General features: G+C 54.6%; 10 non-coding genes across 10 annotated transcripts; 6 read left to right on the top strand and 4 right to left on the bottom strand.

The window, feature by feature from the left end:
- Window positions 1-2,904: 2,904 nt before the first annotated feature.
- Window positions 2,905-2,975, bottom strand: TRNAG-GCC (transfer RNA glycine (anticodon GCC)). Its single transcript has one exon. It is a non-coding gene; the product is annotated as a tRNA-Gly (tRNA).
- A 1,105-nt stretch (window positions 2,976-4,080) lies between these two features.
- TRNAL-CAG (transfer RNA leucine (anticodon CAG)) lies at window positions 4,081-4,163 on the bottom strand. The gene has a single exon. It is a non-coding gene; the product is annotated as a tRNA-Leu (tRNA).
- A 572-nt stretch (window positions 4,164-4,735) lies between these two features.
- Window positions 4,736-4,807, top strand: TRNAD-GUC (transfer RNA aspartic acid (anticodon GUC)). The gene has a single exon. It is a non-coding gene; the product is annotated as a tRNA-Asp (tRNA).
- An 847-nt stretch (window positions 4,808-5,654) lies between these two features.
- On the top strand, window positions 5,655-5,726 carry TRNAG-UCC (transfer RNA glycine (anticodon UCC)). Its single transcript has one exon. It is a non-coding gene; the product is annotated as a tRNA-Gly (tRNA).
- Window positions 5,727-6,004: 278 nt separating this feature from the next.
- Window positions 6,005-6,076, top strand: TRNAE-CUC (transfer RNA glutamic acid (anticodon CUC)). The gene has a single exon. It is a non-coding gene; the product is annotated as a tRNA-Glu (tRNA).
- Window positions 6,077-10,124: 4,048 nt separating this feature from the next.
- On the bottom strand, window positions 10,125-10,195 carry TRNAG-GCC (transfer RNA glycine (anticodon GCC)). The gene has a single exon. It is a non-coding gene; the product is annotated as a tRNA-Gly (tRNA).
- A 1,105-nt stretch (window positions 10,196-11,300) lies between these two features.
- TRNAL-CAG (transfer RNA leucine (anticodon CAG)) lies at window positions 11,301-11,383 on the bottom strand. Its single transcript has one exon. It is a non-coding gene; the product is annotated as a tRNA-Leu (tRNA).
- Window positions 11,384-11,955: 572 nt separating this feature from the next.
- Window positions 11,956-12,027, top strand: TRNAD-GUC (transfer RNA aspartic acid (anticodon GUC)). Its single transcript has one exon. It is a non-coding gene; the product is annotated as a tRNA-Asp (tRNA).
- An 846-nt stretch (window positions 12,028-12,873) lies between these two features.
- On the top strand, window positions 12,874-12,945 carry TRNAG-UCC (transfer RNA glycine (anticodon UCC)). The gene has a single exon. It is a non-coding gene; the product is annotated as a tRNA-Gly (tRNA).
- A 278-nt stretch (window positions 12,946-13,223) lies between these two features.
- Window positions 13,224-13,295, top strand: TRNAE-CUC (transfer RNA glutamic acid (anticodon CUC)). The gene has a single exon. It is a non-coding gene; the product is annotated as a tRNA-Glu (tRNA).
- Window positions 13,296-23,217: the final 9,922 nt, after the last annotated feature.

The following is a 23,217-nucleotide window of genomic DNA, read 5'->3' as shown; positions in this document are numbered from 1 at the left end:
GGGTGGGGGCATTCTACTGCCCCAGAGACACACATCACCTCTCATCGGGAGAAACCATCCAGCCTCAGGTGTGTGTGGTGGCGGGGGTCGGGGGAGGAGGGGTTGCGGTTGAAAGAGGCCAAGGGAGAGGTCCCGTCTGATCCAGCAATCCGACTCCTGGGTACGTACCCGGAAATGGCGAAACAAGAGTTCAGAAAGGCCCAGGCACCTCCATGTTCACAGCGGCACTATTTGCACTAGCCAAGACGTGGAAAAAACCCAAGTGCCCGTCAACGGGTGGCCAGTACAAGAAGAGGTCGTATCTATGTAGTACGAGCTATCACTCAGCCATCAATAAAAAAGAATGAACTATTGCCATTTGCTGCCACAAGACTGCTCCCCAAGAATATTACGCTTCGTGAAGTATGTCCGACAGAGAAACACAAAGATACGTGGAATCTCAAAAGTACTACCGCTGAATCTGTGTGCGAAACAGAAACAGGCTCACAGACCTGGAAAACACAGTGATGGTTACCTGAGGGAAAAAGGAGGGGTGGAGGGATAAATTAGGAGCTCGAGGAACCGATACACCGTACTTCATATAAAGGAGATAAGCAGCAAGGATTTACAGAATAACACAGGGAATGATATTCAATATCCTGCAATAACCTATACTGGAAATCAATCTGACACAACATTAGACATGGAAAACAGTATCCCCTTTGCTGTACACCTGAAACTAACTCAATGTGGTTAATCAACTCTTCTTCCTAAACCACAAGTACTAGTCCTTAAAAGTAAGTAAGTAAATAAATAAATATATAAATAAATAAATAGGAGGAACTGAGCCATCAGATGATCCAGCAATCCCCGTCGTGGGTACACAGCCGCCAAAGAGAAAAACTGTTGTTTGGAGAGATCCCCGCACCCCCGTGTTTGTAGCTGCGCTACGTGCCACAGCCAAGACACAGAAAAAACCCATGTGCCCATCAGCAGTCGGCTGAGAGAAAAGGATGTGGTATATATGTACTGGGGAGTATTACTCAGCCATTTCAGAAAATGAAATATTGCCATTTGCCACAATAAGGATGGTCCTAGAGATTATTACACTTGGTGAAGTAAGTCTGACAGAGAAGCACAAAGATACGTGGAATCTAAAACGTAATAGAAAAGAATGTATGTGCAAAAGAGAAACAGACTCCCAGACAGAGAAAACACACTGATGGTTACCCGAGGAGAAAGGCAGGGGTGGAGACATAAATTAGGAGCTGCGATGAACAGATACACCGTACTTCATATAAAAGACATAAGCAGGGGGCTTCCCTGGTGGCGCAGTGGTTGAGAGTCCGCCTGCCGATGCAGGGGACACGGGTTCGTGCCCCGGTCCGGGAAGATCCCACATGCCGCGGAGCGGCTGGGCCCGTGAGCCATGGCCGCTGAGCCTGCGCGTCCGGAGCCTGTGCTCCGCAACGGGAGAGGCCACAGCAGTGAGAGGCCCGCGTACTGCAAAAAAAAAAAAAAAAAAAAAAGACATAAGCAACAAGGATTTCCAGTATAACACAGGGAATGATATTCAATATCGTGTAGTAAGCTATCATGGAAAGCAATCTGAAACGTTATTAGACATGGGAAACAGTATCTGCTTTGCTGTGCAATATTACTTTGCTGTGGAATATTACTCAGCCATACAAAAGAGTGAGATACTGCCATTTGCACCAAGAAGGAGGGACCTAGAGTATATTACACTTAGCGACGTAAGTCAGGCAGAGAAGCACAAAGATACGGGGACTCTAAAGCGTACTACAAACGAACGTATGTGCCAAAGAGAGACAGACACACAGACATAGAAAACACACTGTTCGTTACCCAAGGGGAAAGTGTAGGGCAGGGGAAATTCCGGAGCTGTGATTAACAGAGAGGAAATACTATACATAAAGCACACAAGCAACAAGGATTTACCGTACAGCACAGGGAACTGTATTCATGTGTCGTGATAACGTATAACGGAAAATAACCTGGAAAAGGACATATAACTGAATCACTTTGCTGTACACCAGAAAGTAACACAATGTTTAAACCAACCATACTGCTACGAAAAGGAGAAGACGACGAAGGGGAAAACAAGAGGGCAACGGGACAGAGGCAAGGGCAGGATCCTTGACAACGTAGGATTTGGAAAGGATCGGGGGGAAAAGTGGCGACATAGGAGGGGGGAGGGGCGTGTTTGTGGGAATAGGCAGGAGGCTGAGGTGGTGGTGCTGGGGGTGCTGTCCCGAGGGCTGATGCTGTTGGTGGGAGCCGAGGTTCAGGGGAGGGGTTGGTGTTTGTCGTGCTGATGGCGCTGGTGGCAGTAGCGGTGGAGGAGCGGGCCGGTGTTGGAAACGTGTTTCTGTTGAGGGTCAAAACGTGAATCTAGAGTGTGGTCTGCGATGATAGTGTGGACTTCTTTGGAACTCCTCGTGCAAGTGAGCGCTTTTGGGACTCTCTAGGAAACTGGGATGTATCGCTCCCAGAGGTGGCGACTTGCTTGCTGCTGGTTGTGCAAAGATAGTATAATTTTCGGAGTGGGGGCAGAGTGAGGCAGAGAGCTTGGACACGTGGCGAAAGGTGAAGAGGTTGGGCTGTGCGGGTGCCAGTGTGGGGTGTTCCTTACGGTGACAAGCGGGACACAAGCGGGGTCGGGGTCAGGAAGAGAACAAGGACAAGGAAGGGGTCTGGGCGAAAGAGTGGCTGAGCCCGCGAGGTGTCAGGTCCTGGAGGCCTGGCTCCCGGGTGTGTGTGGGGTGGGGGCGTCTGCGTGGGAAGGACAGGGGCCGGGAAGGTACGGTGGTGAGCGAGCTGTTGCAGGACCGGTGCCTTGAGTGTGGCAGCTGGGAAACCCAGCTCCGCTTTGGGGCTGCGGGCACCAAAAGGGGACGCTGCGTCTGCATGGGCCGGGAATCGAACCCGGGCCTCCCGCGTGGCAGGCGAGAATTCTACCACTGAACCACCCATGCACCGATGGCCGCCGGCGCCCGCCGCTGCCCCAGCGGCGCCCAACGCTGCCCCAGCGGCGCTCGCCGCCAACCGCCGGACCCTGGTCACTGCTCGCCGCGTGGGCATGGGCTCCATTTGAGCAGGAGGCCGACGGGCCACCTGAATGAGAGGCTCCGGGCACTCTGGCGACCCCAGGGCGCGAGGCGGTCGGAAGCACCGATGGATGGAGGGACGCAGGCGGGCTCGGCCTGTCCTGCGCTTTCTCTGCCGTCCACGGAGCCGCGAGACTGCCGGTGTCGCCAGAGGAAGCCAGGAGGCGAACCGGCCTGGCCCGCGCCCGAATCCCAGTCAGGGCAGGCGAGGCGTGGCCGCTGCGGCTGAGCAGCGACGTTCCTCTCAGCCCCCGCCCGGCTCCGACGCAGGCAGGCAGGCAGGCAGGCAGGTGTGGTCCGGCCAGGGTCCCAAGGCGAAAAAGCACCGAGGGCACGCACCACAAGGCAGTCAGGACGCTGTCGGCGGCCACCTCGCTGTGGCTGTGGAGGGAATGGAATGGGCAGGCAGGCCGTTGGGTCTGGCGGGAAGGACAGGATGTTGGAAAGAGGGAGAGCTGCTGCTGGCGGAAGTGGAAGGAAGGCTGTGAGAACGAGTCCGCTGTTCACCGGGCAGAAGTCGGAGGGCGGGCGAGGCGTGGAGGGCTTTCCACACGCGGCCGTTCTGCGTGTGGCGGTGGGGGCGGGGTGGGGCGGGGGAGAGGCCGTGGGGGGGAGGGGCGAAGGCAGGCAGGCAGGCAGGCAGGCAGGAAGACCAGCAGCAGCAGCCGCCAGCAGGTGAGGAAAGATGTGCTGCGAAGGACTGAAGGGCTTCCTGGTGTGGGTGCAGGTAGGAGGGGGCGTAGGAGCTGGCGGGGAGGGCGTTTTTCCGGAAAGCCCGTGGCCGGAGGGTTCGTAGCGGGCCGTTTCTGCCAGGCCCGCGGCCGTGGCTGAGAAGGTCCCGCGTCTGAGAGGCGTGGATGTCCGGGCCGCAGTTTGGAGAGGCGGCAAGAGTGCAAGGCGCGAACGGACTGGAAGGCAGTAAAGCGCTGCCCTAGGGCCGGGTGCGTTTGTCGGGCGGGCCAAAAGGCTGGCTTGTCAGGAGTGGGATTCGAACCCACGCCTCCAGGGGAGACTGCGACCTGAACGCAGCGCCTTAGACCGCTCGGCCATCCTGACGGCGGGCCTGGGCGTGCGCGTGGCCGCTCGGCTGGCTGGGACCCGACGCGACGCGCAGCCCGGTGCCCTTGGCAGGACGCGGTGCTCCGCGCCAGGCGCGCGGCCGAGTGGGTGAGCGATGGAGCGGGCGCGCGGCGGCCGACGGGGAGCAAGGCCAGACGACGCGCCTGGCTCCGCCGCGCTGGCGCCCTCGCCCAGCCCTGGCCCCGGACGGAGCCGGGCCGCGTCTTGCCAGCCCCTGCCGCCGGCCCCCACCCGCGCCTCTCCTCGCCGGCCACGGCCAGGCGCGCGCCCACCCCCTCCTCGCAGCCTTGCTTTCGGTCTCAGGCCCCCTCGTCCCGGCGCGATCCCCGCGTCGGAGGCAATAAGCAGCGCGCACTGGGAGCTTTCAGCGCCACTCGGGTCCGGGTCCCTGTCGGGTCGGCGGCCGCTGCTTTGGAGGACGCGGTTGGTGTGGCGTTGGGTCGGGTCGGGCACGTGCCGGGCGCCCGTGGTGGGCAGGGGTCCGGAGGACAGGGGGAGGCGTCGGCCGGCAGCCCGAGAGCGTCCGGGCGCGGGGGCGGTGGCCGCCGTCCTCGTTAGTATAGTGGTGAGTATCCCCGCCTGTCACGCGGGAGACCGGGGTTCGATTCCCCGACGGGGAGGCAACACGCCCCCTTTTGGTGGCTGGCGCCGCTCTCTGTCCCGCCGCCTATCTCCCAAGGACCCTGCTTCTCCGCCCTGTGTTCTCCGTCCTCCAGCGAGGCGCAGGGCCCCAGCGCGTGCCCAGCCTGCCCACCCTCGACCCCCTCCAGCCCTCCAGCCCTCCAGCCCTTCCTCGTCGCCGGGCACTCGGTCGCCACGGCCGAGCGACGGCCTCCTCTGGACACCACAAGCTCTCGATGACGTTGCGGCCCGCCCAAAGTGGCTGTCTCCGTGGGCTCTTGCGTCGCGACGCAAGGCTGCGCAGCTATGCACAGCTGCATAGGTGCCCAGCTGCCGGGACGGGTGGGAGGCGGATGAGTGCCGTCCCCTGTCGGTGCGGGAAGTGGCCTGGCCAGGCGCCGGGTGGAGAAGGGCTTTGGCGAGCCGGGTGCTGGAAGATGCGTGCGCCGTGGGCGGGGGCGCGCCGCGGCGTGGAGCCGAGGGACCTGGAGCGGCAAGGCAGCGAGAGCGCCACCCTGAGGCGATCGGGCGGGTGGTCTAGGGCAGCTTCGTGGGGCTGGCGCGGGTGGGGCGCCGGGGGGCCTTGGTGGCGTCTGTGACGTCACAGAGCTGCCGGCCGGCGTGGCGTCGGGGCAGGGCTGCTCCAAGCGGCGGCGGCGGCGGCTGAGGAGGAGGAGGAGGACGAGGAAGAGAAAGGGGAGCAGGAGGAGGAAGAGAAGGAGGAGGAGTCGGAAGAGAAGGAGTCGGAGGAGGAGGAGGAGGAGGAGGAGGGGGAGGAGGAAGCGGCGACGAGAGTGCGCTCGGGCGAGCCCGGTGCCGGCGTCTCGGGGCGGCCCGGGCTGTGCAGCGTTGGTGGTATAGTGGTGAGCATAGCTGCCTTCCAAGCAGTTGACCCGGGTTCGATTCCCGGCCAACGCAGCGGGCTGACCTTTTGCCGCGCTGCGCGGGCGGCCGGCCGGCCGGGGACCCGTGAGGGAGAGCTGGGAGCAGGGAGCTCGGTGGCCCTAGCGGCTCTTCTTGTGTGTGCGAGAAGCAGGCGCGCAGTGTTCTGAGGGTGCTGCGAGCAGGAAGGACGGGAGGACACGTGGATTGCCAGGGGCGGCGTGTGGCTGCACTTGGAAAGGCCGGGTCTTGGCGCCAAGGTGGCGCCGAGCGGCTGCTATGGGTCGAGCAGGAGCCGTGGTAGAGCCCGACGCTCCCTGGTGGTCTAGTGGTTAGGATTCGGCGCTCTCACCGCCGCGGCCCGGGTTCGATTCCCGGTCAGGGAAGCCTTTCTTCTTCCTCTCTACCTCACACCGTCCACATCCCACTTTTAGGCCACGCTTGCTCCGCGGCCTCGGCGTCGCGCCCTGCCCGACAACAACCGCCCGGTGCCCTGCACCTGCAGCCCAAGCCCTGCCAGGCAACCTCCACCCTCCCTGCCCGGCCAGACCTTTTGGCCGCACTGGCGCGCGCCCACTCGAGGCCTTCGACGTCCCGTGTCTTCGTTTTCACACGCTTGCCTCAGCCCCAAACACGAATGGCCGGGGCGGCGCCTCTCCCCGCCGAGGCTGTGTCCACGAGCAAACGCCCCCGCCTGTGTTTGGACTCTCCAGCAGCACTGCTTCTCCCCCACGGCGACAGCGGCGGCGGCACCGACGGCGCTGTCACACGCGGTGCCTTCTGACAGCGCCGGATCCCCTGTGGAAAGGAGCACCGGTGGGCAGACGGGTGCTTCGCAACACCGCAGCAGGTTTCCTGAACGCCCTTGCCGGTGCCTTGGGGGTGGCTGACAGTGTGGGATGAAGGTGTCTGTGGCCGTGGTCGGTGGCCACCCCACGCGGGCTAGGGAACGGAGCAGAACGAGCCCATGGAGAGAGGGCGGCGGTGGGCCGCGTGCTGGGAGGTGCGAGGAAGGACCTGGGGTGTCTGGCTGGAGCGCGGGCAGGAGCGGGAGGTGTTGGGCTGGCAGGGACCTGGCCCGGGAGAGCGGCTGGCCGCTCAGGCAGGGGCTCAGCAGAAGCTTGGTGTGGTGGGGGCACCTGGCCCGGCACGTGTGTGCGGGTGGGTCAGATCAGGGGGCGGGGTGGGCCTGGAGTAGGAGTGAGTCTGAGGAGCGCTGGCAGAAGTGAGACTTCCGGGCAGGACATTTGACAGTCGGGCCTGGGATACAAGGGGCAGGTGGCCGGGAGAGGGGTCCGAGCCTCCAGGCTGGGGGGAAGGGCGGGGTGTGTGAACGGGCTGTGGGGCGTGGAAGATGGTGGGAGAGGACCCCTTCGCGGTGGGGTGGCGGGTGAGCGCCCCAGACTGGTGTGCTGTGCGGCAAGGTGGTCAGGCCAAGCAATGGGTTGTTACTGGGGGCGGTGGGTAGGAGGCGGGCAAGAGAACAACAGAAACGGAGAGCGCCACAGGGGCTAGGCGGGGTCCGAATCGGGTGGGGGCATTCTACTGCCCCAGAGACACACATCACCTCTCATCGGGAGAAACCATCCAGCCTCAGGTGTGTGTGGTGGCGGGGGTCGGGGGAGGAGGGGTTGAGGTTGAAAGAGGCCAAGGGAGAGGTCCCGTCTGATCCAGCAATCCCACTCCTGGGTGCGTAGCCAGAAATGACTAAACAAGAGTTCAGAAAGGCCCAAGCACCTCCATGTTCACAGCGGCACTATTTGCACTAGCCAAGACGTGGAAAAAACCCAAGTGCCCGTCAACGGGTGGCCAGTACAAGAAGAGGTCGTATCTATGTAGTACGAGCTATCACTCAGCCATCAATAAAAAAGAATGAACTATTGCCATTTGCTGCCACAAGACTGCTCCCCGAGAATATTACGCTTCGTGAAGTATGTCCGACAGAGAAACACAAAGATACGTGGAATCTCAAAGGTACTACCGCTGAATCTATGTGCGAAACAGAAACAGGCTCACAGACCTGGAAAACACAGTGATGGTTACCCGAGGGAAAAAGGAGGGGTGGAGGGATAAATTAGGAGCTCGATGAACCGATACACCGTACTTCATATAAAGGAGATAAGCAGCAAGGATTTACAGAATAACACAGGGAATGATATTCAATATCCTGCAATAACCTATACTGGAAATCAATCTGACACAACATTAGACATGGAAAACAGTATCCCCTTTGCTGTACACCTGAAACTAACTCAATGTGGTTAATCAACTCTTCTTCCTAAACCACAAGTACTAGTCCTTAAAAGTAAGTAAGTAAATAAATAAATATATAAATAAATAAATAGGAGGAACTGAGCCATCAGATGATCCAGCAATCCCCGTCGTGGGTACACAGCCGCCAAAGAGAAAAACTGTTGTTTGGAGAGATCCCCGCACCCCCGTGTTTGTAGCTGCGCTACGTGCCACAGCCAAGACACAGAAAAAACCCATGTGCCCATCAGCAGTCGGCTGAGAGAAAAAGATGTGGTATATATGTACTGTGGAGTATTACTCAGCCATTTCAGAAAATGAAATATTGCCATTTGCCACAATAAGGGTGGTCCTAGAGATTATTACACTTGGTGAAGTAAGTCTGACAGAGAAGCACAAAGATACGTGGAATCTAAAACGTAATAGAAAAGAATGTATGTGCAAAAGAGAAACAGACTCCCAGACAGACAAAACACACTGATGGTTACCCGAGGAGAAAGGGAGGGGTGGAGACATAAATTAGGAGCTGCGATGAACAGATACACCGTACTTCATATAAAAGACATAAGCAGGGGGCTTCCCTGGTGGCGCAGTGGTTGAGAGTCCGCCTGCCGATGCAGGGGACACGGGTTCGTGCCCCGGTCCGGGAAGATCCCACATGCCGCGGAGCGGCTGGGCCCGTGAGCCATGGCCGCTGAGCCTGCGCGTCCGGAGCCTGTGCTCCGCAACGGGAGAGGCCACAGCGGTGAGAGGCCCGCGTACTGCAAAAAAAAAAAAAAAAAAAAAAGACATAAGCAACAAGGATTTCCAGTATAACACAGGGAATGATATTCAATATCGTGTAGTAAGCTATCATGGAAAGCAATCTGAAACGTTATTAGACATGGGAAACAGTATCTGCTTTGCTGTGCAATATTACTTTGCTGTGGAATATTACTCAGCCATACAAAAGAGTGAGATACTGCCATTTGCACCAAGAAGGAGGGACCTAGAGTATATTACACTTAGCGACGTAAGTCAGGCAGAGAAGCACAAAGATACGGGGACTCTAAAGCGTACTACAAACGAACGTATGTGCCAAAGAGAGACAGACACACAGACATAGAAAACACACTGTTCGTTACCCAAGGGGAAAGTGTAGGGCAGGGGAAATTCCGGAGCTGTGATTAACAGAGAGGAAATACTATACATAAAGCACACAAGCAACAAGGATTTACCGTACAGCACAGGGAACTGTATTCATGTGTCGTGATAACGTATAACGGAAAATAACCTGGAAAAGGACATATAACTGAATCACTTTGCTGTACACCAGAAAGTAACACAATGTTTAAACCAACCATACTGCTACGAAAAGGAGAAGACGACGAAGGGGAAAACAAGAGGGCAACGGGACAGAGGCAAGGGCAGGATCCTTGACAACGTAGGATTTGGAAAGGATCGGGGGGGAAAAGTGGCGACATAGGAGGGGGGAGGGGCGTGTTTGTGGGAATAGGCAGGAGGCTGAGGTGGTGGTGCTGGGGGTGCTGTCCCGAGGGCTGATGCTGTTGGTGGGAGCAGAGGTTCAGGGGAGGGGTTGGTGTTTGTCGTGCTGATGGCGCTGGTGGCAGTAGCGGTGGAGGAGCGGGCCGGTGTTGGAAACGTGTTTCTGTTGAGGGTCAAAACGTGAATCTAGAGTGTGGTCTGCGATGATAGTGTGGACTTCTTTGGAACTCCTCGTGCAAGTGAGCGCTTTTGGGACTCTCTAGGAAACTGGGATGTATCGCTCCCAGAGGTGGCGACTTGCTTGCTGCTGGTTGTGCAAAGATAGTATAATTTTCGGAGTGGGGGCAGAGTGAGGCAGAGAGCTTGGACACGTGGCGAAAGGTGAAGAGGTTGGGCTGTGCGGGTGCCAGTGTGGGGTGTTCCTTACGGTGACAAGCGGGACACAAGCGGGGTCGGGGTCAGGAAGAGAACAAGGACAAGGAAGGGGTCTGGGCGAAAGAGTGGCTGAGCCCGCGAGGTGTCAGGTCCTGGAGGCCTGGCTCCCGGGTGTGTGTGGGGTGGGGGCGTCTGCGTGGGAAGGACAGGGGCCGGGAAGGTACGGTGGTGAGCGAGCTGTTGCAGGACCGGTGCCTTGAGTGTGGCAGCTGGGAAACCCAGCTCCGCTTTGGGGCTGCGGGCACCAAAAGGGGACGCTGCGTCTGCATGGGCCGGGAATCGAACCCGGGCCTCCCGCGTGGCAGGCGAGAATTCTACCACTGAACCACCCATGCACCGATGGCCGCCGGCGCCCGCCGCTGCCCCAGCGGCGCCCAACGCTGCCCCAGCGGCGCTCGCCGCCAACCGCCGGACCCTGGTCACTGCTCGCCGCGTGGGCATGGGCTCCATTTGAGCAGGAGGCCGACGGGCCACCTGAATGAGAGGCTCCGGGCACTCTGGCGACCCCAGGGCGCGAGGCGGTCGGAAGCACCGATGGATGGAGGGACGCAGGCGGGCTCGGCCTGTCCTGCGCTTTCTCTGCCGTCCACGGAGCCGCGAGACTGCCGGTGTCGCCAGAGGAAGCCAGGAGGCGAACCGGCCTGGCCCGCGCCCGAATCCCAGTCAGGGCAGGCGAGGCGTGGCCGCTGCGGCTGAGCAGCGACGTTCCTCTCAGCCCCCGCCCGGCTCCGACGCAGGCAGGCAGGCAGGCAGGCAGGTGTGGTCCGGCCAGGGTCCCAAGGCGAAAAAGCACCGAGGGCACGCACCACAAGGCAGTCAGGACGCTGTCGGCGGCCACCTCGCTGTGGCTGTGGAGGGAATGGAATGGGCAGGCAGGCCGTTGGGTCTGGCGGGAAGGACAGGATGTTGGAAAGAGGGAGAGCTGCTGCTGGCGGAAGTGGAAGGAAGGCTGTGAGAACGAGTCCGCTGTTCACCGGGCAGAAGTCGGAGGGCGGGCGAGGCGTGGAGGGCTTTCCACACGCGGCCGTTCTGCGTGTGGCGGTGGGGGCGGGGTGGGGCGGGGGAGAGGCCGTGGCGGGGAGGGGCGAAGGCAGGCAGGCAGGCAGGCAGGCAGGAAGACCAGCAGCAGCAGCCGCCAGCAGGTGAGGAAAGATGTGCTGCGAAGGACTGAAGGGCTTCCTGGTGTGGGTGCAGGTAGGAGGGGGCGTAGGAGCTGGCGGGGAGGGCGTTTTTCCGGAAAGCCCGTGGCCGGAGGGTTCGTAGCGGGCCGTTTCTGCCAGGCCCGCGGCCGTGGCTGAGAAGGTCCCGCGTCTGAGAGGCGTGGATGTCCGGGCCGCAGTTTGGAGAGGCGGCAAGAGTGCAAGGCGCGAACGGACTGGAAGGCAGTAAAGCGCTGCCCTAGGGCCGGGTGCGTTTGTCGGGCGGGCCAAAAGGCTGGCTTGTCAGGAGTGGGATTCGAACCCACGCCTCCAGGGGAGACTGCGACCTGAACGCAGCGCCTTAGACCGCTCGGCCATCCTGACGGCGGGCCTGGGCGTGCGCGTGGCCGCTCGGCTGGCTGGGACCCGACGCGACGCGCAGCCCGGTGCCCTTGGCGGGACGCGGTGCTCCGCGCCAGGCGCGCGGCCGAGTGGGTGAGCGATGGAGCGGGCGCGCGGCGGCCGACGGGGAGCAAGGCCAGACGACGCGCCTGGCTCCGCCGCGCTGGCGCCCTCGCCCAGCCCTGGCCCCGGACGGAGCCGGGCCGCGTCTTGCCAGCCCCTGCCGCCGGCCCCCACCCGCGCCTCTCCTCGCCGGCCACGGCCAGGCGCGCGCCCACCCCCTCCTCGCAGCCTTGCTTTCGGTCTCAGGCCCCCTCGTCCCGGCGCGATCCCCGCGTCGGAGGCAATAAGCAGCGCGCACTGGGAGCTTTCAGCGCCACTCGGGTCCGGGTCCCTGTCGGGTCGGCGGCCGCTGCTTTGGAGGACGCGGTTGGTGTGGCGTTGGGTCGGGTCGGGCACGTGCCGGGCGCCCGTGGTGGGCAGGGGTCCGGAGGACAGGGGGAGGCGTCGGCCGGCAGCCCGAGAGCGTCCGGGCGCGGGGGCGGTGGCCGCCGTCCTCGTTAGTATAGTGGTGAGTATCCCCGCCTGTCACGCGGGAGACCGGGGTTCGATTCCCCGACGGGGAGGCAACACGCCCTCTTTTGGTGGCTGGCGCCGCTCTCTGTCCAGTCGCCTATCTCCCAAGGGCCCTGCTTCTCCGCCCTCTGTCCTCCGTCCTCCATGGAGGCCCAGGGCGCCAGCGCATGCCCAGTCTGCCCACCCTCGACCCCCTCCAGCCCTCCAGCCCTTCCTCGTCGCCGGGCACTCAGTCGCCACGGCCGAGCGACGGCCTCCTCTGGACACCACAAGCTCTCGATGACGTTGCGGCCCGCCCAAAGTGGCTGTCTCCGTGGGCTCCTTGCGTCGCGACGCAGGGCTGCGCAGCTATGCACAGCTGCATAGGTGCCCAGCTGCCGGGACGGGTGGGAGGCGGATGAGTGCCGTCCCCTGTCGGTGCGGGAAGTGGTCTGCCAGGCACCCGGTGGAGAAGGGCTTTGGCGAGCCGGGGTGCTGGAAGATGCGTGCGCCGGGGGCGGGGGCGGGCCGCGGCGTGGAGCCGAGGGACCTGGAGCAGCAAGGCAGCGAGAGCACCACCCTGAGGCGGTCGGGCGGGTGGCCGAGGGCAGCTTCGTAGGGCTGGCGCGGGTGGGGCGCCGGGGGGCCTTGGTGGCGCCTGTGACATCACTGAGCTGCCGGCCGGCGTGGCGTCGGGGCAGGGCTGCTCCAAGCGGCGGCTGTGGCGGCGGCGGCGGCGGCTGAGGAGGTGGACGACGACGAGGAAGAGAAAGGGGAGCAGGAGGAGGAAGAGAAGGAGGAGGAGTCGGAAGAGAAGGAGTCGGAGGAGGAGGAGGAGGAGGGGGAGGAGGAAGCGGCGACGAGAGTGCGCTCGGGCGAGCCCGGTGCCGGCGTCTCGGGGCGGCTCGGGCTGTGCAGTGTTGGTGGTATAGTGGTGAGCATAGCTGCCTTCCAAGCAGTTGACCCGGGTTCGATTCCCGGCCAACGCAGCAGGCTGACCTTTTGCCGCGCTCCGCGGGCGGCCGGCCGGCCGGGGGCCTGTGAGGGAGAGCTGGGAACAGGGAGCTCGGTGGCCCTAGCGGCTCTTCTTGTGTGTGCGAGAAGCAGGCGCGCAGTGTTCTGAGGGTGCTGCGAGCAGGAAGGACGGGAGGACACGTGGATTGCCAGGGGCGGCGCGTGGCTGCACTTGGAAAGGCCGGGTCTTGGCGCCAAGGTGGCGCCGAGCGGCTGCTATGGGTCGAGCAGGAGCCGTGATAGAGCCCGACGCTCCCTGGTGGTCTAGTGGTTAGGATTCGGCGCTCTCACCGCCGCGGCCCGGGTTCGATTCCCGGTCAGGGAAGCCTTTCTTCTTCCTCTCTACCTCACACCGTCCACATCCCACTTTTAGGCCACGCTTGTTCCGCGGCCTCGGCGCCTCGCCCTGCACCTGCAGCCCAAGCCGTGCCAGGCAACCTCCACCCTCCCTCCGCTGCCAAACCTTTTGGCCGTCCTGACGCGCGCCCACTCGAGGCCTTCGACGTCCCGTGTCTTCGTTTTCGGACGCTTGCCTCAGCCCCAAACACGAGTGGCCGGGGCGGCGCCTCTCCCCGCCGAGACTGTGGCCACGAGCAAACGCCCCCGCCTGTGTTTGGACTCTCTAGCACCACTGCCTCCCCCACGACGCCCCTCACGTCTGACCACCCACCCCTTCTTTCCTCGTGAGGTGCTGGTGCTGTTGGTGCTGTCTGTGGTAAAGGTGGGGGTGGTGGGCCGGGGGTGGCCGTGTTGAGTGCCCGCAGCGGCGGCGCCCGCGAGCGGGAGAAGGATCTATCTACATCTCCAAGTCGGCCCAGTTGCAGGGACTCGCCTCCCTTATCTGTCTCTTACGCCAGTAACCGCTCCGGGCAGCTTCCCCGTTGCGTGCCAGCTCCTGGGCTGCCTGTGAGTCCCGTTTGCCGGTGGTGTGCTCCTAGGGCGTCCTGGTCTTGTGCGGGGCCCGGGAGCAGAGAGGCGGACTAATCACCCGGGGAGCAGAGATGTGAAAATGAATCTGGACACGTGCCAGTAGTTACACCACCGGGCAGCGGAAGTGAGAGAGCAGGCAGGTACCGCAGGCCAAACTTAGCCAAGCAGGTGGGAGGCTGTGGAGGCAGATGCCTGACAGGGTGGACTACCAGCCATCATCTTGTTCCAGTTGCATGACTGGAATAAGTCATGCTTATTCCTATTCAATGCTCTCAATCCTATCACAGGGAGGCAGAATATTACCGAGAATACCTCCCTCCCCCACCCCCCAACCAAACACACATATGCCTCTCACGTAGATATGACTTATAATAATTTCCCATTCCGCCTTACCATCTGTGTACCCAGAATGCACCATCCTTCTCTCCACCCCTGCACCTGTCTTCTGATGATGCTCTCATAGTAAATCGCAGACCTCATTTTTTTTAGGCCAGATGGCTGCACCATTGCAGTAATTTCATTTGTTAAGGATACGTTCGCATAACCTCCTTTTACACTCTGGCCTTGACTTTTGTTCTCCTCTTTTCCACCCGGCCTCTCTTTCCAGCACAGCTCCCCACCTTTTTCACACCACTCTGTCTTTTCTTTGTCACCATCCTTCCTTACCAGGAAATGGCATTCTCCTTGGTGCTGAGATTTATCTATTTATCAGTTTCCAGCTCCTGTCATTTCTGTTTAATATTTTCCTTGACAGTTACCTTTCTATGCAGGTGGAAGTTTCTGCGTTCAGTTCTCCTTCTAGACTCTTCTAGCTGCTATTTTTTTTTCCTTTTTTTTTAAAATAGGACTTTGATCATCTGACTCTTCTTAAAAATTTTTAAGAAAAAAAAAAAGGAAGCCTCTCCACTCTGTGGACCCAGACTTTCTCTATGCCTCTTGCACTTCTAGCAAATCTTGTCTATGGAATTTTTACAAAAGCCTTTTGAATCAAATCAACTTTTTCCCTGGAGGAAGTGACGTCTTCCATTTGTATCTGCTTTACCTCCTAGCTAGGAAATGACATCGTATTATTTTTCATTTTATGAATATCATTTCTGATCTGGTTTTACACATAGCAGAATCAACATGTTTTTCTAGAAAAACTGACCATATGATTATATAGGTAAATTAACACCCAATTAATAATTAATTGATATTAATATAAATTAATTACATTAATAGTAATATATTAAGTGCTTTTTTCGTTATGTAATTAATTATGATAAATGTGATAATACTAATACGTTAATATTATAACACTAACGATTATTAAGTAATTAATAATCAATAAGTAGGCTTTTTCAGACCTTAAGTAAGTGTAATTGACACTCTGGTTTTCTCAACTGAGGAACTTCTGGATGGCAGGAGCCACCAGTAGAAATGCCAGAGCGTCTGGTAAAATTGCCCAGTCTGCGCAGAACTCTGAATGGTTAACTGCTTTTAGAATTCCAAAGAATCCGGGGTAACTACGTTCATTACTAAAACTGATTTTCTTGATTCAACGTAACTTGCAGGTGGGTTTCATGTTTCAGAATAAAAAATTATAGTGATACTCATTAAAAACTAGTGATTCTCTATGGCGAGCCATGGCCCATCAGCAATATTTTTGTATCACTACGTGTTAATAGGAGTAGCATTGGCGGGGAGTATTCAACCTACAGTCTCTCAGGTCCCCAGATGTTGCTCTGCCTCCAGTTGGTGTATTTGGTACTCCTTGAGAATCATTCAGGGAGAGCTTTGGAGCTCACTGCCATATTGAACTTATGTCTTTGAATAAACCCAGCATCTGGGTTTAAAATTCAGAATGAGGCAATGAAACTGGGCTTCAAAGACGTTTACTGAAATTCGGACATCAGGCTGACTTCCCAAGCAGGGATCATTAGTTCAAATTAGCAGCGAACTATTTGCCCAAAACCCACCCCCGCTCCATTCTCCGTTCCCTCAAGCCATTCTCACTTCCATCAAGTAGTGAATTGTTTTACTCGTGTCTCTGTCTCAACTTTGGGAGAAAAAGGCAGTCGCTTCCTGCTGGAATTGGGAAGAAAGGAAGTAAGGATCCTAGTGTCACATGCAGGGATGATTTCTTGTTTTAGTTTTTAGAATCACACAAGTCAGACCTACTTGCAATGTGAAAGTGAAGAAGTGGAAATCTTAGCAGAGGGACGTGGTGTTTGGTTAAAGATCTGTGAATATAACCTGCAAGGATGAATATGCTGCCTTGGCTTCTGCGGTGCAAGTGGTTAGTGTGTTAGGCTATTAGGTGTAAAGGTCATCGGTTCTAATCCCACTCCTGGACGTTTGTAACTTTTTAAATTTTTTGAGGTAACGTTGGTTTCTGGGAGGAGAGAGTATTAGGGAATAATTGCTTAACGGATATGGCGTTTTATTTTGGATGATGAAAATGTTTTGGACTAGATAGGGGTGGTGGTTGTGTAACCTTGAGAATGTATTGAATGCCACTGAATTGTTCACTTTAAAATGGTTAATTTTATGTTATGTGAATTTCACTTAAAAAAAATTCAATGTGGTCCCTGATGTCCAATGCTCAGCAGGTTTAACTGTAAATCAATATATTGTTGGTTCAAGCGCTCCCAGGGAAGTGTGTTTTAGCCTACTGTTGCCCAGCCCTGCTGTTTCTCTGCCAGAAGGGACTTTTTCTTTCTTAATTCATCCCTCTTATGCAACCAGATGAAAGCATCTTTGCACTATATCCAGGTAGGGCAGAAGCAAAAATGCTCTGAAAAAGCAGTTATCCTAAACTAAAGCCCAACCAAAGCAATTCTCTCTGTGTGTGCTCAGTATAATTGTGTCACCATCTGATGGTTACTTTTATGTGTCAACTTGACTGAGCCATGGGTTGCCCAGATATTTGGTCAAATGTTATTTCAAGTGTTTCTGTGACGATGCTTTTGCATGGGATTAACGTTTCAATCAGAAGACTGAGTAAAGCAGACTGCTCTCCCTAATGTGGGTGGGCCTCATCCAATCTGCTGGATGACCGAATAGAACAAAAAGACTGTCCTCCCCCTAGTAAGAAAGAACTCATCCTGCCTAACTGCGTTCAAACTGGGAATTGGGGTTTTCCTGCCTTCAGACTTGGACTGGAACATCAGCTCTTCCTTGGTCTGGAGCCTGCTGGCCTTGAATCAGCTCTCCTGGTTCTCAGGCCTTCAGACTCCACCTAGAACCAAACCATCAGCTTTCCTGGGTGTCTAGCTTGCCAACTCACACTGCAGATCCATAACCACATGAGCTAATTCTTTATAATCTCTCTCTCTAGATATAGATAGATAGAGATAGAGATATAAATATAGATGTTATAGATATAGATAGATACAGATCCCCTAATGGTTCTGTTTCTAGGAGATCCTGAATAACACACCATCCATCCAGTCTAACATCCAAGAAACTTTACAGGCCCCCTTTTCTCCCTCCTAACTTCTAGTAGGCAATCTGAGTGTTCCTCAAGTTAAAGGAATCTTTTTTAAAAATTGGAAACATGATACTGAATACAATTTTGTGTGTGTGTGTGTGTGTGTGTGTGTGTGTGTGTGACATGCGGGCCTCTCACTGTTGTGGCCTCTCCCGTTGCGGAGCACAGGTCCCGGACGCGCAGGCTCAGCAGCCATGGCTCACAGGCCCAGCCACTCCGCAGCATGTGGGATCTTCCCGGACCGGGGCACGAACCCGTGTCCCCTGCATCGGCAGGCAGACTCTCAACCACTGCGCCACCAGGGAAGCCCTGAATACAATTTTAAGAGGGAAATGCACACCCATTAGCCCTGTACCTTCAAACTACCTGGCAACTGCTTGAGCTACTGAGGTGAAAACACTCCCCAAAGAACTTGACATTGTCCTCACTGGAGGGGAAGCCACAGAGGATGAAACAGAAAGGACTTGATGCTTAATGGATACAGTGGGTAGGAAAGGTTCTGAGCTTATTTCCAAGGGTGCTGTGATTCACTAGGGGTGGGACCCGGGAAAAGGTTCCTGGTGGGGGGAGTGGAGAAAGATGACTCAATTTAGGAAAGAAGGACCTTAGATCCAAGTGGTCAGGGCAAGGAGCTGATAGCTTGTTACATGGGTGGGCCTGGAGAGCCACAGAAGTCAGTGTGCCCTAATATCTGCAGCTGTGGGAATGAGTACAAATGGAGGCCCACATACCACATGTTTAAATATTTTAAACTTATAAATTAAGTTAATAAAGAGTAAAATAAAATAAGATCTTTCTTCCTACCTTGACAAAAATACCTTCTGAAGGATCTGTGAGGCCAGTTTTACATTTAGAATTATGGGACTCCCCACACTTCTGTGCCTAAGCATGGTGGCACAGGGAGGACCCTCTAGCAACTCTAGCTCCTTTCTGCACTGAAAGGGCACCTCACCTCCCTTGTCCAAGTTCTGTTCAAACCCCTGCAAACAGCCTTCCTTTGGCCACCTGTGGATCCTTGCCTGTATGCACTGGAGGCCTAATCCACCTCAGCAGTACTGATGGGAGAAGAAGCCTAATCAGAATTCAGGCATTTGTGCAGGTCATTCCCAGGTCACAAATAACAGCACAGCCAAGAAGAAGGGTGCAGCTCCAGGTGGGCATTTCCCATTGACCCTGAATGTTTCTCCCTCTGCACTGGGGAGAGGTAAATCTGGAGAAGATCGGGAATATTGTCCTTTTAGGGGAAGGGAGGGCAAAAAGGGACATGTTTTCCTCAGTCAAACATAGGGAAACTACAGAAGGGAGAGAGGCACACAAATTTTAGGAATGGAAGGAAGGAAGGTAGTATGGGAGGGAGGGATGGAAGAAGGAAGAAAGAAAGTAGGAAGGAAAGAAGAGAAACCCTTGTGGTCAGAGAGTCAGTGACAAAAATGCTGTAGGAAAAATTATCCTCTTCCTGCCTGGCTTGACTTGTCACAATCTTTCTTCCAACTTTTCTGCCACTAAAGTCCCCTTCCACCCTTTGACCCAGGTGGCAATCACTGCACCACCACCACACACACCACTTCAAAACATTCTTCAGACATCCCTGAAAGTTTTCTCATACATATCTGAATCATTCCTAAGATATTTTCCCACAAGGTGCTGACTGCAGCCTCCTGACCCTGTTTCCTGGTAGTCTAGTTGCTAGGATTTGACCGCCGCAGCCCAAGTTCGATTTCCAGCCAGGGAACGGCTGTTTTTTCTTTCTGGTCACCTATAGTCTATTGCTGTTGAGACTCCCACCGCCTCTGCCACAGCAAAGCCTTGCTTGCGTGCAATCTTTGAGATACGCAAGTGACCGCGTGGCTCCTGATTTTTGCCCACCAGTGCAAACTTGGAGATCCTCAGATTAAGGGGCGGCACACGAAGTCTTCATGCCTCTCAAACGTCTCCAGGTTATCCTGAAGTCAACTTTGAGAATTGCGGGACGACGTCTCTTGAGAGCCAAGGAAGGACTGTCGTCATGTAACTTGCCATTTTAATAATATCATCCTTGATCTTTTTTTTTTAAATTTATTTTTGGCTGCGTTGGGTCTTGGTTGCTGCGTGCGGGCTTTCTCTAGTTGCGGTGAGCGGGGGCTACTCCTTATTGCGGTGTGCGGGCTTCTCACTGCGGTGGCTTCTCTTGTTGCGGAGCACGGGCTCTAGGCGCGTGGGCTTCAGTAGTTGTGGCTCAGTAGTTGTGGCTTGCGGGCTCTAGAGCACAGGCTCAGTAGTTGTGGCGCACGGGCTTAGTTGCTCTGCGGCATGTGGGATCTTCCCGGACCAGGGCTTGAACCCGTGTCCCCTGCATTGGCAGGCGGATTCTTCCGCTGCGCTACCAGGGAAGCCCATCCTTGATCTTTTTATTACAGTTCCTGCCTTACAGGTAAAGTTAACTAACCGATTATTATGTAGAAATGTGTTCTTATTGTTACAAAATATCAAATGGATGAAGTGTGGTTTTCTATGACTAAAACACGTAAAGAAGCATAATAGATGTTTTCAACTAACTAATGGGGCAACTGGGAATATCCGGCTGCAGCCACCAGCAGAAACAGCAGTGGATCTGGTAAAATTACCTGGGCTGTCTACATTTCTGAATGTAACTGCTCTTAGGGTTTCAATGAACTGGCTGCGGGGGGGGTGCGGGGGGATTACATCCATTACTAAAACTGTGCCTATGCCAATCAAGCCTTAATAGATTTATAAACCATTTGCAATAACTCATTTCAAGTAGAAATTACTTATATTGCACGGTTAGGGTGGGTGACGACAAGCCACAGAAATCAGTAAGTCCTAGTGTGGTGAGGCACATGTAAGCAAGTTCGAATCTGCACAGAGGAATTTTTCATTTTTCACAGTCACCTTGTTCCCTTCGTAAATATAAACCTCAAGACCGGATGACTTGGGGTGCAGGCAAGCAAGCCTTGGTAAAGGCTCAGGCATTGAAGCCGCAGCAGCCATAGCAACAATAGAATGTGGGTGATCAGAAACAGAACTAGCTTTCCTGACCGGGAATCGAGTCCGGGCTGTGGCGGTAAAAGTGCCAAGTCCTAACCACTAGACCACCAGGGAAGGGCACTAAAAAGGACAGACAGCACCTTCTAGAAAAAGATCTTGGGAATGATTCAAACAACCGTTAGAAACTTTTGGGGAGGCCTGAAACATGTCCCTGAAATTTTAAATAATTTTATCTTTGACCGAGCGTTTTGTAACTGGAGAGTCCGATGGAACAATGGAGCCTACTGGATAAGCAGATACCGGCAACATTCTTACCTGCCTTCCTTGTCACCCATTGGTATATAGCACTTGCTATGCTTGATGAACACAGAATTCCGGATGGACCCACTATGCAGTGGGTCCTAAGATGAGTAGTATAAGGTAAGTACATCGCCTCTTACTAAGAGGTTACTCATCCTAAGATGAGTAAACCTAAGATGAGTAGAATAAGGTAAGTACATCGCCTCTATGACTGAATAGGCTGACCTGCTTGCCTCAGAGGCCGCACTTTCCCTTCAAAGCAGAACTTGCTTCAGACGCAAAAAGGGAGTGACATTCTAAGAAAAACAAACGATCAGGGAATCCTATCATATCACTTCCCTGAATTAGCCAACCACTTATGCTGAAAACGATGACATAGAAGGAAAGAGAAAGACAGAACAACCCATAGTTCCTTCTCCTTTCAGTCCTTACTTATCAGCAAGCCCAAGATAGAAAATGTTGGTAGTATGTGTGTATCAAGAAGTAAAGTAAAAGCAGCTGAGTTAGTCCTGTGCAGCATTTCCACTGTTCTGGTAGGGACAAAAATTCATGTGCCCATAGGAGCTATGAAATACGGATTGTGTCGTTTCAGTGATTCAGCATATGAATTAAATGCTTTTATATTTTCATTGTCAAATAAAAACAAATCTAGACTTAGATAATGAAAGACTTTTCAAAAAAACCATTGCGATAAGGAGAATGTTCCAATCTCAGAAATCTGCAAGCATCTCAAAATCAAACAGAAAAAGGTGTTTCTTTCAGAGGGAGGGGTAAGCAGAGCTTCCCAGAAACTTTTAAGGGGAAGTTGAGGAATCAATGGAGAGTGAATAGATGGCATGATCAGAGCAGTTTCCCGGGAAATGTGTCTCCCTTTGGCCAGCTGATTCTCAGGATAAGCTGCTGAAAGGGACATATTCTGCATGTTAGTGCTTGTTCAATCTCAGGGGCAATCCAAAGTTTAAGGGCCTGTGGGGAGTAGAGAAGCCTGACTAAAGTTAGGTCAAGATAAAGCAGAGGATAAGAAATGGGCAATAGTGAGAACTTGGTCAACATTTAAAACTGGCATTGCACAATACAAAGATAACAAGTAAAATTCATGCTATTTAAATTCTTAACTTTTCTTTACATAGAATGACATTAAATAGCAAATAAAAAACACCAGAACAAGTCAAGAGAGAGACCACAGAAAAAAAAGGAAAAAGTGTTATATTTCACTACCTTGAACAGCACTTTTCTTGCTGTTTTCTGAACAGGGGACTCACATTTTCATTTTACACTGGGCCCCATAATTTTGATCCTGGTACCAGAAGGTAAGATGGGTTTCCTGGTATACATTTGTATTTTAGTTATTAAGACTTTATTCCTCAAACTTCCCAGCTGGAGTTTGTCTTGCTTTTGTTATCCATTTTGTTTCCTCCTTAATACTAAGCTTCTGATACTGTGACATCAACATTTCCATTGTTCTGGGCCTCGATCAAAGCAGCCAAAGAACGCCCACGCTGCGCCTCCCGTTCAAGCATCCAGCTGGCCCCTGTGCCCAATGGATTGCTTTTTGATTTTCTTTGCATTTCGGGTAGAAGTCCACGGCTTCTTCCTAGTCCGTTCTTTGCGATCACCTCATTCCCCTTTGCTCAGGCAGGAGCTGAACAGGGCGTGCATCTCGCCAGAGCACGTGGTTGGATTTTCCCTGACCCGTTGCTTCCACTAGGCCACACCTAGCCTCTGCTCCTCCCAGACCACAGCAGTGCAGCCTCCTCATTCTATGACCACCTACCACAACCCTGCGGGGAGCAAATGGGTTTGGGTGGGGGAGGGGTGGAGAGCCGACAGTGTTTCTGGCATTTCCACCATGTGCCACTTCTATGTTGGTCTCTCACTCTCTCCTTTCTGGAGGGGACTGGATGCTGCTGGTAGCCTGGGAGCTAACTGGACCAGAGCAATCAATGTCTGTAGCTAGCTGGACCCAGGGTAGACCCAGGCAGTTGAAGGAGATAACCAACTTTGATGAAACGCCCCATATCCTTCCTCATTAGTATAGTAGTGATTATTATCATCTGTCATGGAGATTAGGATTTGATTTCCCAAATATTTAATTAATTTTGTGACCACATCACATTTGTTTATTCATTTTATTTCCTGGCCTACAAGTAAAATTAACCAGTTAGTTACTATACAGAAATACATTCTTATTTTACAAGAAATACAAATGGATGACATCCCTGATTTTGCAAGCTCAGGAAGTGTATTGAGTGGCTCTGGATTTCCCTATGAGGCACCTGGTGACAGCCACCAGTGGAAAGACCAAAAAGGTAAAATTACTGGGCTTCCTAGAACTCTAATTTTAACTATTTTTAGTATTTCAAAGTGGGAGAAAGTGTCATCATTATTAATGTTGTGCCTATGCTAATATAACCTTTCAAGATTTAGAAGATATCTGAAATATTGTGCATGTTTCAGTGTGAAAATTAATTTTTTAAAGTATAAATCAGGGAATTCCCTGGTGGTCCAGTGGTTAGGACTCAGCGCTTTCACTGCTGGGGCTGGATTCCATCCCTGGTCT

The sequence above is a fragment of the Delphinus delphis genome, chromosome 1 (assembly GCF_949987515.2).
Source record: "Delphinus delphis chromosome 1, mDelDel1.2, whole genome shotgun sequence".
NCBI lineage: Eukaryota > Metazoa > Chordata > Mammalia > Artiodactyla > Delphinidae > Delphinus > Delphinus delphis.
Note: the sequence above shows the minus strand (reverse complement) of the source record. Positions and strands in the feature narration are given on the sequence as shown.